The sequence below is a fragment of the Pygoscelis adeliae genome, unplaced genomic scaffold (assembly GCF_000699105.1).
Source record: "Pygoscelis adeliae isolate BGI_AS28 unplaced genomic scaffold, ASM69910v1 Scaffold273, whole genome shotgun sequence".
Classification (NCBI taxonomy): domain Eukaryota; kingdom Metazoa; phylum Chordata; class Aves; order Sphenisciformes; family Spheniscidae; genus Pygoscelis; species Pygoscelis adeliae.
In genome coordinates, this window is record NW_008824416.1 from 494,828 (window position 1) to 510,761 (window position 15,934).

The 15,934-nt window shown below is 44.3% G+C and overlaps 1 protein-coding gene across 1 annotated transcript in view; it reads left to right on the forward strand.

The window, feature by feature from the left end:
• The window catches only part of EXOC6B (exocyst complex component 6B), a 267,115-nt gene that overhangs the window by 55,303 nt on the left and 195,878 nt on the right, over positions 1–15,934 (forward strand). The gene's annotated exons all lie outside the window — the stretch shown is intronic.

Here is a 15,934-nt window from a genome sequence, read left to right on the forward strand (position 1 = left end):
AGGGGGTCAGACTGCTGACGGGGCCGGTAATGAGGTCTGGGGTCATTGGTCTTGCTTCTGCCTTTCCGAGGGGCTCGTTGAGGGGTTTTTATCAAGATGGCATGCTGGATCATCCAGGGGGGATGGCCCCATCTGGTAAACAAAGCTCTTAAGCAGTGAGAATCTTACTTTTTGGAGCAGTATCAGGGCTTAGCGTTGCCTCTGCCTTTGACCCGGGATGATGGAGGAAAATCTTCTGCAGGGCAAATAGATGAAATCGGGCTGCTCCCTGTTCCTCTGCATTGAGTGTGGCACATGGAATCAATCCCAGCGCAGCCGGAGCACGTGCACACAGATGCTTCTCGAGGCTGTGTGCCCTGGGAGAAAGCATCTCTCCAGATTGCACTTAAAGGAGCATCTTTATGTATTTATGGTGCCACACACAGACCAGCAAAGAACCTTTTGCAGGTGGTGCTGAGGGCTTGGTTGTCTGCAGCTGTCTTAGAGAAAGTATCGTTGTCTCTTAATCTTTGTTCTATGGAAATGCACAAGCTGAGATACAGAGTTCATCGTACCAAACCCAAATGTCAGGGTATTGCTCACTGTTCCCACAGTCTCTGCTGCCTCTGGCTACGAAGTGATGAGCTGAGACAGAGGCCTTGCTGTGAAAGAGCAGCAAGGTGTTTAGCAGATTTTTGTCTCTCTGCTTATTTCTAGGCTGCTTGGCTGCCTTTTTTAGTCAAAAGGTTTGTGGGTTTTATTTTGCCTTTTTTTTTTTTCTTCCCCAGCTGTTAGTCCATTCCAGGCATTTCTCTAAACTCAATTTGACGTTGCTTCCACCAGCAAATGTTACGGTGTTCCCCATCACGCAGGAACTTGATGTTTAGCAGTGACGGACATCCCTCTTGCTCTTTACCCAGACAGCGTGTAGGCAACTGCTGTCCTCTCCTTCCCTTCCATGTGACAACTGCCAAGTAGCAGTAGACATGCTTCCTACCCTGTTAGATGAAGTATCCTCTGAAATTTCAAGCACCTCCGCTTTGCTAACACAAGCGAGAGGTACAGCAGGTGAGCTCCTTAACTAAAAAAAATCCCCTGACCTAGGAGCTCTCTCCCTAGAACGTTTTTCTTGTGGAGTGCTGGGAAGCTTGGGCAGATGAGCTTTCGTCCTGAAGACTTCAGGAGAGCTTTGCACAACCTCAGTTTATCTGCAAACCTCCCAGTAATAGCCAGACCAATCTGAAAAAGACGGGGGGTTGTTGGTCAGTTAAAGAGATGGCTTGAAGCGCAGTGGGACACATCTATTTGCAGTGGGGAGCCTGTGCGGGTGCGAGGCGCTGAGCAGAGGGCTGGAGTTGCACCCTGCTGCATCTCTCATTTTGCAATTCTTAGCCTGTCGGTCTTCAACGTGGCTGCAAACAGACGTAGGCAAAATGAAGTCAACGAGCTCTGAGAGCATATTCACTTGTGTGTGCTGGGGAAAGCGCTTTGCTCCTCTGCAGCTCGTGCTTTCAGCACGGTACTGGAGCCGTAGCTCGCTCTCACGTGAAGCAGCTTCTGGGAATGCAAAGATATGAAAGCTGCCATCCAACATCTACATCAGATAGCAATAAATTTTTATTCCTCCTCCTATTTCTCACTTCTGAAGTTGGGAACAAAAACAACTTCGTATAAATTATGTTCCTAAAGGACACTTAACTTCCTACTTTGCTATTTATAGATGGCTCTTTCTTCATGCATATGGATAGCAGCTTTATTTTCTCATCTTCAGTAGCTTCTGTTTGATCTCATGGGTGCTCCTTGTGCATCTTCAAGGAACATGGCTGAATAATTTATCCATTCAAGACTGAACAGAAAGTTTAAAATTATTTCTGGAGTGCCTTAGATTCATGTGTGTACAAGGCTTCAGAAGTTCAGGGTCTGCGTGGAAGACTAGTGCTACCTGGTTTTGTCATTGTCTTCAAAGGATATTAAAAAACAGAAAGCTGATCATGGAAGGGTAAGAATAATCCCAGTACTAATGGAGCCAGTTGGGAATGTTGGCTTTTGACCTTAAAGTATGTTTCTCTGTGCCACAGTTTGAAACCTGTTCAGATATTCCTGTTATCCTCAGTGTGTTTCACCCTTGTATCCATCGGTACAGCTTGAGATTTTGTTTGTTTCAGCTAATTGAGCAAAACCCAACCAAATTCGGTTTGCATCTTCACAGCTGTAGTGACGTAGGCTGAATGACCTCACTGCCAGACGCCAGCTCAGAAGAGCAGCGGAGTCATTCAGCGCTTTGCTTGGTCCAGAAGAAGATGCCACGGGGAGAGAAAACATAGTATTTGTTGGCATTGAACAGAAGCATTCCCTTTGGGTAACTCCCGTCCTGCTTGTGACTAATGTAATGGTGTTTTGGTATTGGCGTACAAGAAGGAGCCAGGCTGTCCAGAGGGAAACTCTTTTCCTGCAGTGAATGAAGCTCCAGCCCTTATTTACCTGGTATTTGCCCTTTGCTGCTTCTGTCCCAGGGTGAATCGGCTATGTTCTTTGCCATAGACTGGGCGTATTTGCAGCACACTTGAAGCGAGATGAATTCGAAACTGATGTTGCAGAAGAAATAACCTCTCCCTGGGGCCAGGGGAAGGAATCGGCCTCGTTGGCCGTTTGATCTTTTTGCTGACATCTAGAAGAAGTGTGGAACAACTTGGATCCTTTCCTAGAGTGTAGCTACGTGTCCAGCCAAAGGGTTGAGCCTGCAATACCCCATTAGTGTGTTTGAGAAGGTTTGTGAAATGTTTCTCTACCCAAAAACTGTTATTACCACCTTTCAGGCATTAAAACTTCTTCATGCTTCTTGGTTTTACCCAGATTGAACTCTTGCAGGAGGGATTGGTTTGCTTCCTGTGGTAGGGGGAAGTCTCCCGATGATTGCCATGTCAATGCAGAGGTGGTTTTATGATTGGAAGCTTTTCTAAATTAGTATATTTTTTTTAAAGGAGACTTATACTTCTGTCAGCAGTTGTAATGTCAGCTTCTGGAGTGTATTTGGGAAATAGTCTTTGCTTTGTTAAAATATCATCAGAACCTTGTCCTTGGGAGCACTGACAGGCTCAGAGCAAGGAAGCCGCATCTCTGACGCCATCCAGCACAGCCCTGCATGTTCATCTGTTGGACATGCGTGCGCTTATTGATATAAAATTGCCACAAGTATGGTTGATACCTTTTTTTAGTAGAAACCTTATCTATGTCTTAATGCCTAGGGGAAAATGCTTGCCCCGGAGTATCTTGCTTTGGACTCCTGCATTTAAGGAAAGATTCTGCGTTGAACAGTAACACAGTGAAAAAACTTGAAATTTTGTTTCTTCAGGTAAGGCCCCTGAAGGAGAAGGTTGTTCTTGTGTAGATCAGAAACGACCCTGAGAGGTTTGGTTTCTTTCATTAAGAGAATTCCCTAGTTGTGTGGTGCAGTAGGTCGTTACGGCTTTTCTTTTGTGGGTCTAATATGAACACTGGGCTTGGAAGAAGTGGATTTACTATAATTCAGTCAAAAGGGAGCTGTGTTAGTTCTTTCCCTGTCAGTGATGTATGGGTTTGATTTGGTCTTCAGGCTGCTGGCAGGATGAGGTGATGATGCTCTGACTTCATTAACAAAAGCTACATTTTTGGAGACGGGAGCTGTGCTTTGCTGAGAAGCCCCTGCCTGTGGAGATATGGGGATCTTTGGGGGGGTTGAAGTGTGTCCTTCTAATGTGGTTCTTTTGCGAGCTCATTTGCTTCTGTAACTTTTTCAATTTTCATAGTTCCTTCAAGATAGACTACATCTCCGAGAAGGGGAATAAAAAGTTGAATGGTTTGATCTAAAATTGAAACATTTTGCAGAGCCTAATTGAACAAAGTCATGATTATTATGTAAAACTCTGTCCCAGGCCTTCAAACAACTTCTTAAATACCGGCTTCACTTGAGAGCCGTGCCTAATCACCCCTTGAAAGAAGCAGGGAGCGATGGGTGTTGAAAGGCAACGGCTCAAGCTTGGCGAGGGAACCCAGAGACCACAAGTGTTGAAATTTGCACGGAACACGAGGAGGGCTTTGATCAAAACACAGCCCAAATTTCCACAGCTTGGGACTCGACCAAGAGCGCGAAGCTAGCAACAGTGAAAGAAGGTTTTGGAGAGACTTCAGAGGTTACAACAGCAGTGTCGCAGCCTGTAATCTCAATAGAAAACTGGCTCGATGTAATTAACAACATAGCAATGTAATCCATGTCGGGACAATCCCTTCCCTCTCCTCCTGAGAACCTCTGGGCTCTTTGGGTCCTTTAGTTTCTTCCAAACGGGGTCATATGTTGAACGCAGGAGAAGAAGAAGAGGTTGAGAGGCAGCCAGGGAAACGTGGGAAGGATTTTTGACATGAGCTTTCTGGATGGAAGATCTTGACGAACCCCTTGTTTTCTCTGTGAAGGATGATGTGGAAATAAAGCTGCAGAACTTACAGAAAAATAAACGTCATTTTAAGCGTCCTGTACTTTTTTGAGGCAGGCGGGGGACAGTGTTCAAAATTTGTTGGAGTTCGGTGAGAGCTGAAAAAGCAAGTAATAAAGTATTTTGTAGCTGCACCAATGGTTGGTTTGGTTAGTTGGTAAAAGTGGGTATGTAAATATGATGATCCAGTCTTGATTATAATTTGTCAGGCTCTTTAGTTAAGGTAGTGTGGCTTTTTGAGGAGTAAAGACACTCACCCCGCTAGGTAACCTACAGCAAGATTTCTGAACTGTCAGCAAGTCTTTCTGGACTCTCAGGCCCTTTGATCTGCTGTTACCTTTATAGTTAATATTAATTCGTATAAGGTATAAGTGGACTGTAAGTAGGATTAGCGGCAGATGAATGTTAGAAAAATGGGGGGTGGCTAAAGAGATATCAGTTTATTCCTGAGGCTGGGCCAGGGCATGTGAAGGTGGGGAAGCAGCTGGGATTGGGCCACCCCATGGGGAGAGAAGACTGCTGTACTGAAGCTGAAGTTGAAGGTAGGAGAAGGCGGACAGCCATCGGCTGAGCATCTTCTAGATGTGACTGCAGCAGCTGGCTGCAAATGGGGACAGTCCTTCTGGATTGCCTTGGGCAGAGCTTTGGGTGAATTTTCTCCTGGTGGCTCTGTGCAGCTGCGTGACCATGAAATGCCTTTGCTTCCTCAGCTGAGAAATATTTGTGTGCCAGTGAACTTTGCTGACATAGATGTAAGTGAAGTGGGTGTGTGGGGTAGTGACTCCAGCACCAAATGCTTTGCTTGAGTAGGTGGTGGGGTGGTTCTCCCCCCCCGCCTCAATGTTTTAACTGTTTTGAATGTGTAGAAAGTCATGCTTATAATTGGCCTTCAAATTTCTGAAACAGATATTCAGGTTTTTAGACTCTAAAATGTTAATGTTTAGTGTTGAAGAGACAGATTGAGTCTAGCGGTCATGCTGTGCCCGCTGATTCAGGAGAAGCATATACTGTGCAATCAGTAAATTATTCATGTGAGCTTTCTATGCAGCTGCAGAGAGGAACATTTAATTAATACTGAAGCAATTATCTTGACAAGTAAGTCAAACTCAGAACAATAACATTTTCCCAGTTACTGTGTGGTAGCCAGATGGTAATGCAGACTGTTATTAAGGGCTTGGCTTGCCACTCTTGAGGTTACTGGCAGGTAATCAGTGTATTTTTCCCATTTGGAGGTTTGGATTTCAGTGTTCTGGGAATTAGGCCCACAGGGATGTCCAGTAGATGTTTCAGTGTGAATGGAAGAGGTTTTTTTATTCCTGCTAGGAAATATTTCTTGCTGTTGCCAAATACCAGGATGCGTGTGCTATGGGGTCTGTTTGGCGACAGATGGAAAGCTAAACCAGGCAGGAGGCTTTCCAGAACTTAATGTAGACTCTCACGATTTGGTAAAATATGCTGTGTTGGTAACCTCATTGCTGTCTTCCAGTATTGCTGCTGCTTTTGGTCACCTCTCCCCATGCACAAACCTACCAGGCTGATAGTCGTTGATAGTGGTGATCTAGGCTGGGTTCAAGAGGTGGGTCTGGTGTGCTGAGGCTCTGTGCTGTCCAAAAACAGAAGTAATGAGTTGCAAATGGTGAATGAGGTTTTCTCCTGCCAACATCCCTCATCCTGTGCCTACATTGCAGCTCTCATATTAAGTAGTTTTTTTTTCCTGCTCTGGAGTGTTGACTCTTGGTGAGGGGTTGCTCACGTGGATCTAATGAAAAGTTGCTGTGTGGGTCTGCGGCGTTGCATCCCTGAAGGCAGAAACTGCTGGTGGAGCAAATCTGCAGGGGCTGTTGTAAATGGGAAAGCTGAAGGAAGCTACTCCAACAGCGACCAGAGGTAGTGTGGGGGTTGTGGACGTGAGCGCAGTGGAAGGAGTGAGAATTAGTCAGCTGTGGTTATCGGCAAGAGCTGGATGCAAAATCTGATGGATGAAGAAGCGGTGAAAGAACCAACTCCGGTCCCTGGCGTGGCCAGGAAGGTCCGAACTTCAGTACCTTTTCATGGGAGAAGGACTGGAGAGGGGCTGTGGGGCAGAGGGGAGAGGCTGTTCCCTGTGCTACTGGTTGTGTGGATCTTTGTTGAAAGCTCGGTGTAACCAAAACGCACTTCCTCCATGTCAAACTTTTTGGGTGTTCGCCTCGATAGGTCGAACTGCTATTCCTATGTAGTGGAGAAAAGAAATTCAGACTGGCCCCTGACGCATGGAGCACTGTGCATCTGTAGGGAGTAGGGTTTCTTCTCCAAAGAGCGTGTTGCATAGGGGGATGTGGAGCTGCAGGGAGCTGCCATGTGCTCAGACGGGTGATGACTGCCCGCGTCCCCTGGCAGCTCAGCGGTGGCACCAGTCCATCCGCGTGTCCTGCCTGTGCTCGGTGCCCTTTCAGCAGGCTTTACAGCTGCTCCATTTCCTGACTTTCCTGCTTGATGATGTTGACACCACAAGGAAAATGTGCTGCTTTTTCTTTCCTATCCTCTGTGTTACGTCTTCATCCATCACCTGAGTTAATGCTGCAGCCCTGCGGTCTGTGTTCGACCCGGCCGCGTGCAAAACCCTTCGGCACCAACCAGAACATGGCAAGAGTTGGAGGGTCTGTGAACCCCTCTCTGATCTACCTGTGAGCTCCACAGTGAACTTCTCGAGGGACAGATTCCCGATGGAGGTAGGCCCGCCAGTGTGTCTGTCCCACATGGTGGATCTGGTTTAAATAAAAGCAGTGGAAAATACGCAATGTTCGTTTTAGCTTGCGAAATGAGAGCAAAGTGCGTTTTTCTTGTTTTTCCCCCTTTGCCTTTTGCTCCTTTCCTCCTCCTCCTCCTCCTCCTCCTCCTCCTTCCCCCCTTCCCTGTGGCATCATTTTAAAGAAGAGTCACAATTGAGGTATTAAGGAGGTGCCCTTTAATATTTTGAAGTATTCTTCCATTTGTTAGAATAAACCCAAAGTTTTAGAAAGTTGGGGGGGGGGAGATCTGAAATAATCTCTTTTTTACCATGCACAAGTTAGCGCTGACTGTAGGATGGAAATGCTTGACTGGAGCACTGCAAAGCCTGCTTTTGGGAGCAGCCTTTTGAGAGCAGGGAGAGAGCTTCTGTTGGGAGGATTCAACCCTCCGGCACATGTATCTTCACCAGACTTTGAGATCGGGATCCCGTTTGCTGAGTGCATGGATTGAATCTCAGTCACTGCTGGGAAAAGCTTTGTTAATCCATTAAAAGCTGCGTTTGAATAAAATGCCCAATTTATTTCTCTCGCGGACCTGTGGCTACCTTAATGGGATGTGTATTTCTGAATATAGACAGTGTTGAGAAGTGTTTAAATGGAAGCACTGAGAATTGTTTTTAACAGCAAATCTTAGTAAGTGCTTTGTTCACATCTCATGTGCTCTCCGTTTTCCCAGTGATAAAACTGGGCAGACGAAGAGGTTTGGATTCGTAGCTGCGTCTTAGAGCAACTCCATCTTTGGTCTACAGCTTTGAGGTAAATCAGTTGATATAAAATTAAAAGTGATGCCATCTCTAAGGATGTGTATGCATCTCTAGGGAGTCAATGCTATGTGAGTTTTTATTTAAGTCCTTAAAGTGTAAACTGACAGCTTGGGGGTCCTCAGCTAAGGTTGTACAGGATTTTTTAATGGCTCGGTATCTTCAAAAGACCTCTCATGGTCTATCAGTCAATGCTCAGTGCTCAGAAACAATTATTCCTCGCTGCAAGTGCTCTGGACATCTCCCTCTATGAGACTCCTGTTTGTTTGGGTTTTTTTTAATCATTAACTCTAATTTTTAACACTTGAGATCCTGTTAATCCTTGGAAGGATAACATAGGGTGTGAGACCACCTTCTAGACAAATTCCCTGCCTGTAGAAGACCACCTTCTAGACAAATTCCCTACCTGTAGAAGTGACTGCCCGGTGTGATCTGGTAAGTGAGTTTAGGAATCTGAAACTACATGGTCACTTTGCGAGTTCGTTATGGCTATGAGCAGGTTGGTCACGATGCCAGATCCTGTCTTCATTACTATCAAACATTTTTCTCCCCTTGTGTTCCATGTATGTACTCTGGCATGGCTGGACAGCTATCAAGCGAGACCTGTTCTAGTATCTAAAGACCGTAATCGTTGTGGAAGTCTTAAAAGCTTCAGGAACTAGATGATAGGAAATCAGATGAAATGGTCACAAGTTATTTTTTGGTTGAGTTGCAAAAAATGGCATCTGGCAGAGCAACCTCTGGTGTAGCTTGTGAAAGAAGCGGAGGCAGCTCCATCGGCTACGGGTCAGTTATTTTGTTCTGTATTTGATGTATGTTTTGTGGTTAGCTTTTTTGTCTTCCTTCCCTCTCTTCCCCTTTAATTCATGCTTTAAAGCAAAGCTCCCAATGGCTGTGGTCGTAGGGTTTGGGGAAGTAAGTAAAATAAAACTAGATCTGCAACATAAAGGACCCTTCTGTGTTGCCTGCGAGAGCTGGCCTGAGTGGTTGCAAGTCATCCATCTCTTCTTGGTTGATTCTCTTCAGAGAAAATCTGTGCCTCAAAATTCCCCAGACAAAAATGAGTGAAATGTGTGATTGTAGCCTCTTGACTTCCATAGCACACTGCAAGGGTAGGATACTGTAAGTTAAATTATTTTTACGCAGTCGTTTTCTTTAGCGGTAATCGGGATGTTTGCTTGTTAGAAGGGTCGGAGCCATCATTGCACTCGCATTTCACTCCTGCTCTGCTTCATTTATTTCACGTACCTGTAAGTATGTACTTGGAGATGAAGGGCAACCTTACTTTTGGCTACTGGGTTTGTGAAGCAACAGGCATTTTGACCTCCTTGTCTGACTGTTGCTTCATCAATGCCATTTGCTATTCATATGTGTTTAAAAAGATGTGAAATACCACCATAATGACCTAAAATGAACACAGGGTTTGGAATAAAAGAAGAATGTTTGCTGTCTGGGGTGTTAATATTGGATGTTTATTATCTGAATAGGTTTTGTTAGGATTGGGTACCGTTAATGCTACGGATACTAATGTGAGCACGACAGGTATATGATGGACAGAAGATCACTTTGTCACTCCATTTACCACTTGCCGTGACTAGTGCACTGCCACTAATATTTGCAATGGTTACATGTTAATTAATACAGCAGTGAGTGATCTCTATGGTGCGCGGATGTCAGATGACACTTACCTAGTTTTGCTACCACTACTGAGGAAAAAGGAATAATAACCTATCTACAAAGTGAGCTTCCGTTAAGGAAGGACCATAAGGTCCATAAAGGACCTGGGAACAAAAGAATTTAGGAGCTGAAGGCAGCAGTGCTTGAAGAGGAGAGAAGTAGTGTGTTACCATAGAAACCGGTGTAAGGTGGGAACGAGCAGCCTTGGTGCCGGATGCCATCTTCTGTGGAGCAGTTTGGAGCCGGCTCCTTCAGCATCGCACATCACCGCATCTTGGATGTGAGTTTTAGGTGCTGGAGCGTGTCCAGAGAAGGGCAACGAAGCTGGTGAAGGGTCTGGAGAACAAGTCTGATGAGGAGCGGCTGAGGGAGCTGGGGTTGTTTAGCCTGGAGAAAAGGAGGCTGAGGGGAGACCTCATCGCTCTCTACAACCACCTGCAAGGAGGTTGTAGTGAGGTGGGGGTCGATCTCTTCTCCCAAGTAACTGGCGATCGGACGAGAGGAAACGGCCTCAAGTTGCGCCAGGGAAGGTTTAGGTTGGACGCGAGGAAAAATTTCTTCACGGAAAGGGTTGTCAAGCACTGGAAGAGGCTGCCCAGGGAAGTGGTTGAGTCCCCATCCCTGGAAGTATTTAAAAGACGGGGAGATGAGGCGCTTAGGGACATGGTTTAGTGGGCATGGTGGTGTTGGGTTGACAGTTGGACTCGACGATCTTAGAGGTCTTTTCCAACCTTAATGATTCTATGATTCTATGACTTATGTTGGCAAAGCCAGAGCTGGCGGAGTGGAAGGTGCAGAGCAGCAGCAACTGGCGCTTGGGGGGGACCTAAGTGAAGTCATTAGGAACTGCTATTTAAAAACAAACCAAAACAACACGTGGAGAGGTGCTAGAGTTGTCATACTACAAATATTTGAAGGTAAAAATAGCGGTATTGAAATTATGTAGTGTTTGATCTACAATTTCCTTGCAGTGGAAAAGAGAAACTTTTAAGGGAAGTCGTGCGTTTTTCCTTGTTCTGGGGTTTTTAGCTATACCTTTGACTTCCACATGGTTTTCCATTTTTCTTTGACCAAACCGATTTACTAAAAGGTTGCCCTGCCTTTGCTAACTTGCTGGCATTATTTCACTATAGGCACCAACCACCTGAAACTCGATGGATTTAATCTCCCTGTATCTAACCGTGCCCCTGTGTGCTGTGATCCCTCAACTTCAACATTAGTTTTGAGTAAATGGATAGGAGATTTGAGACCGTAATAACCAGTACTGACATTATACTCTTCTCTGTATTCAGAGGGAGGCACCAAGGTGTTTTATGTGACCCAGAAATCTAAGAACTTGTCTCTTGGCCACTAAAGAACTGTTGATGCTTACTAGTTTAATTTGTGTCTTCCTAAATTACCACCTGAATATTTGCTTTCTGGCTGGCAGAATTTGTGGTGTAGTGAGGGTAGGGCACAAGTGGGGCAAGAAACAGCCTGGGGAAATGTAAAACTTCAAAACTGTAGAAGGTGAAGGTTGCTCACATCAGGTTCAGAAATTTTTTCTACATCTGGTATAAAAGATGGCAATAACGTCATCTCTAGAAATACTGTCTCAGGTTGCCAGGCATCAGAAGTGCCCCTCCAAGATCCTGAAAATCAGACTAAAATGAAAAACCTATTCATTTGCTCTTGAACAGGCTTCCAGGTCCTGAAGACCTGCAGTGGCTCAGATGTCCCTGGTGCTAGGTTGGACCCCTTTTGCTGTGGGTCGCAGTGAAGGACCTGCTTTGTTTCTGTGTAATTGCTTTTTCTTCAGCCCTTGGACCTTGGTGCAGGTTTCCAGGGTAAGGTTTTGTACTTCAGTGCGTTTGTTGTAAAGATTAAAGAACGCCTTGCAGAGAAATAAGCTCGCTCCAGAGAGTCCCGTGCTTAATACATGCTTTTTAATGCTGTTACTAAAGGTTTTATTTATTGGCTGTGAGGTTGAAGCTACTGATGTTGGTGTAGCCCGGTGAGTGGGGAATGAGGATAATTACCAGGAAACTATTATGTGGCCTTCAGCAAAACTGCTCTCCCTTCTTGGCTGGTTGTGCTGCAAATCTCGGAAGGAGACTTCATTCCTCACCGTGGCTGAAAGAGAGAAATTGCAGAGTAAGCGTTTTCCTGTATGGAGGGCTGAGCGCTGGTGTGTGCCGAAGGGGTTGGTGTGCGGCAGCTCTCTTAACTGGACATGACTCAGAGGCCCTTCCGGACCTCTAGTCTTTTTTTTTTTCTTCTAGTAAACCATGATAAATCATGATGTGCTTTGTTCAGCACACGGCACGGCGTATGCTTATTGCTTCCACAAGACAACTGCAAAATACTTGACCAAAGAAGTGATGTTTGACTGCATGGGGCTTTTGCAACGTTAGAAACATATAATTCCCACTCCCTCGTGTGTCTGCAGCGTCTCTCAGCTTGCAAACTTTGTATGGTTTGCACAACTCATCCTGCCTTGCGCATCTGCTCTAGTTCCTCCAACACCTTTTCAGGTGTGAGGATACCTTCAGCCTCCTCTCGCTGCCTTCTTGGTGGTAGCGATGTTTCCTCTCTCAGGCTTTGGAAATACACTTGGGTTGTCCTGTAGGTGGTGGACTGGTGTCCTGTGTGTCTATGAACGCCACCACCAAGCAGAGGAGATGTGGCAGGTTTTTTTCAAGGCACTGGATGAGGTATTGGGAAAAGTCACTGATACTTGATGTATCCAGTATTTTGGAAGAGCACCAAGAATTCAAAAATAGATCCAACTACAGGGTCTGTTTCAGATGAATATCTGAGTTCTTTTAAGGGGTAAAGTTCTTGATTTATTAATTGCATGTCATTAATATCTGCAATTGCAAATCAGAAGTCTAGTCTGAAAGATGGAATTTTGTAGGCTTTTTTTTTATACCCTGTTAGCATGTGGTCATCTTTTCTCCCTCTTCCATTTCACTGTGTTTAGGAGGATTTTTCTGTTTTATTTGCTGCTAGGAGGATTTCCTGAGGCGTAGTCTGAGAGCTGCCGGTCTGAGTGCAACATTCAGCACTTCAGCTGTCTCCTAAGGCAGCCTTAGAAAAAAACCAACCCAAAGCCCAGCAACCCCAACACCCAAAAAAGCTTCGTCTGAAATATGTTCCTGCACTGTTGTGATTAGAAATTATGGTCTGCTTGATTTCTAGACATCTGTTTTAGTCTGACTACCAATATTAGACTGAGTTAGGAATTCTTGATTTTGTCTAACAGGTTTTCTTCTTCCCCTTCTCCTTTTTTTTTTCTTTTTCTTTAAAATTTTAATTTTAGGTGGTAACTTTTAAGTTTGCTGCCACTTGCTACTAAAAATGGTGGTAGAAAAATAATCCCCTTGCCATCTTAGGAGGGAGGAGTGATATAAGAGAGTATAGAAATAAAATTGAATAAAAACTTTGAAGGCCGTCCAGGACACAAAGAAGAGTTAGTTTCTTTGAAGATGTGGAAAATTACAGTTCAGTTGGAAACCTCAGTAAAAACCAGTTGGAAAGTATTGTTTATCAGAAGTGCTGACCAAATGTGAACTTCAGGTCAGGTCGCTGAATGCTGGGTGCTAGCGCCTGAAAATCACGCAGCAGGATTAGCAGTACCGTTGAGTCAGAGGCATTGCTTTAGCCTAGTTTTGGTGGGGGCTTTGTTTGTATCATGCAAATATGTGGGAATGTGCATGTGGTTGGTGATGTGTGAAGTATGTTCTCAACACACGCCTGTGAAAAATTTTCCAGACTTAACTTGAAGCAGAGGTGCATGATTTGGGGATGTCTCATAAATTGGAGATACAGAAAGAAGGAAAGTTGAACAGGGAAAACAAAAATTGATTTCTTGTTCACCCAGCCTGCACTCTTCCCACCAGCTCTTGAGCTATCTGAAAACTGTGAGGACTTTTTCAAAGGGTATTGATTGTAGGTGCAATTATATTTTTAAGGTTATTCTTTTCTTTAATGATGGATACAGACTTGTCCAATTCCCATAGTCACATTGATCTGGAATCTCTTGAGGCTGAATAAGATTTTTACACGTGTTTTCCTTCTGTTGGGTTTAGGCTTGGCATTGTTCATTACTGCTACATCTTTGTATAATAGTATAGGATTGCTTAGGTCCCATTCAACTCATTTTCCCCTTATTAAATGGTTTGTTGTGATGGCTTATCTGCTGCTCATTTTATTGTAATGAAGAAAGAACCGGAAAAGTCTTCCTCCTGCGGAACAGTAGTCTTTCTGTTACCACATGAGGTGGATATTAAGCCCTTCTGGTCATGTATGGCTCTTAAATGTCTTGCTTCTGATCGCTCTTCATCAGTGAATCTGTTTTCAGCCAGGCATGGTTATCCCAGCAGCTTTGAAGAACATGGCAGATACGTTGGTGTGAGCTGCTAAAGGACACGGTGGGCTGGTTTTACAGATATACTAAGGAAGGGGGGTGGAAGTTAGAGGTGCTAAGAGAAATGCTACTGAGGGTCCTTTGGAGACACCTCTGGGTACGTAGGGTGTCTGGGTAGGGCGGAGTAAAGAAAAATCTTTAATGTGAAATCAAATCCAGTGGACCTTAGGGTGTTCTAAAGGAATGAGCTTTCTTATGGCCAAAATTCCTATGGGAACAGAGGGACCTAGATTTTTCTCTGACAAATTAATGTAGAGGAGAACACTTGGAGTGTTATCTTCTAAATAAATTTTTTAATTCATCTTTTGACCTGTCCTCCCCAGTTGTTGCATCTTGCAGGACGTAGAATAGTACAGCTCAGGCAAAAATCTCAAGTGAGCCATGTCTTGGGCATTACTGAACATACTCGTGGCAAGTGTTAATTTTATTTCACCCGCAAAGCATCACTTCATGCAACGCAATATTTGCCTTTGAGCATCAGGTTTTGTACAGAGGTTGTCCTAATATTGCTAGAGTTATTCATGGTTTTGTTGTACAAAGATGCGACAATTTGAACCTTCATCAGGATTAGGGTTAGGAAACAGGATTTGTGAGACAAGGCTCAAGGAACTTAATATCTTCAATTTATCAAAGAGGAGGATTGTGACCTCTACTTCTCTGGGTGTCTGTTAGGAAACACTGACAGTAGCTACTGTTCTAGTGTAAGCAGCCAAAGGTTTGATAAGATGCAGTGGCGAAGGTCAAGGCATGGGAGTGGAGGTAATGAGCTACTGGAACAATCCATCAAGATTGGTGGTGGACATCGTATCATCCCTGGAAAACCTTTAAAATCAGAATGACTTGTTTTTTCTAAAAGCTTTATGTTCCAGTTCAACCACAACTACTGACCTTGAAGTATGTATTAATTAGTGGACGACTCCTCGTCTGTGTTGTTCAAGATGTCAGACTACCTGTCTACTGTAATATCTTAAAATTTTATGCCCATAGGAATAATAGATTCATACTTCATGTTTTTCTTCTTGTGGCAAAGACCAAATTAAAAAAAAAGAGTTTAAAGAAAAAATAAGTTGAGCACAGCTCCGGCAGCCAAGGATTTTGTTGTTCTGATTTTGACTCTGATAACGCTTGTTGTGTGGCCTTGGGCAAGTTATTAATCCACGTGTGCCTCAGTTCGCCGGTTTGTCCGATCCGGATAACTTCACTCACCTAATAGGATGACGTGTTTTTAACACGCTGTTAATGTAAATGTGGAATAATTACAAGCTTTTTCATGGCTGTTTTGTTTATGACAAGGGAGGATATTTGTATTTAGAGTAGATGCCCATTTTCCAGACCTACTTCATTTAACTTCTGGGAGATGGTTTGACTCTTCAAAAGAGGATTTTTCTTGACTTGGGGCCACCGCTGTGGTACTCTGTCCCGCCAAGTTCAATGTTCTTCTGGATAGAATAAAATGTGTTTATGGATTTTGATGAAACTTGAAAATTCTTGGATTGTTAAACTTGCTGCGTTACGGGAAAATGAATCAAGTTCTGACTCACAGAGGAGGACTGACCTTGCGGGGAGTGGGCAGCATTGTACACACTACGGTTTGGCTTACTAGGAGAGTATTTATTTGGTTGTCTCTGGCATATATTTATTCTTGTTGAATTATTACCGTTGCCTGGTATCAGATGGTACCATTAAGGATGAGACATGGTCTTGGTGCCCCTCTCTGAATTTTTGCTCTTTGTTAATATATATATGTGTGTGTACATTTTTTTTTTTCCCGCCAAACCAACCATTTCCAGGCTTAAGGGTTGTCTGCTTGTTCTCAGTCCAGACCGAGGTGTTCGGGCAGCTTAAGGGACAACAGTTTTTCTATAGGAAAAG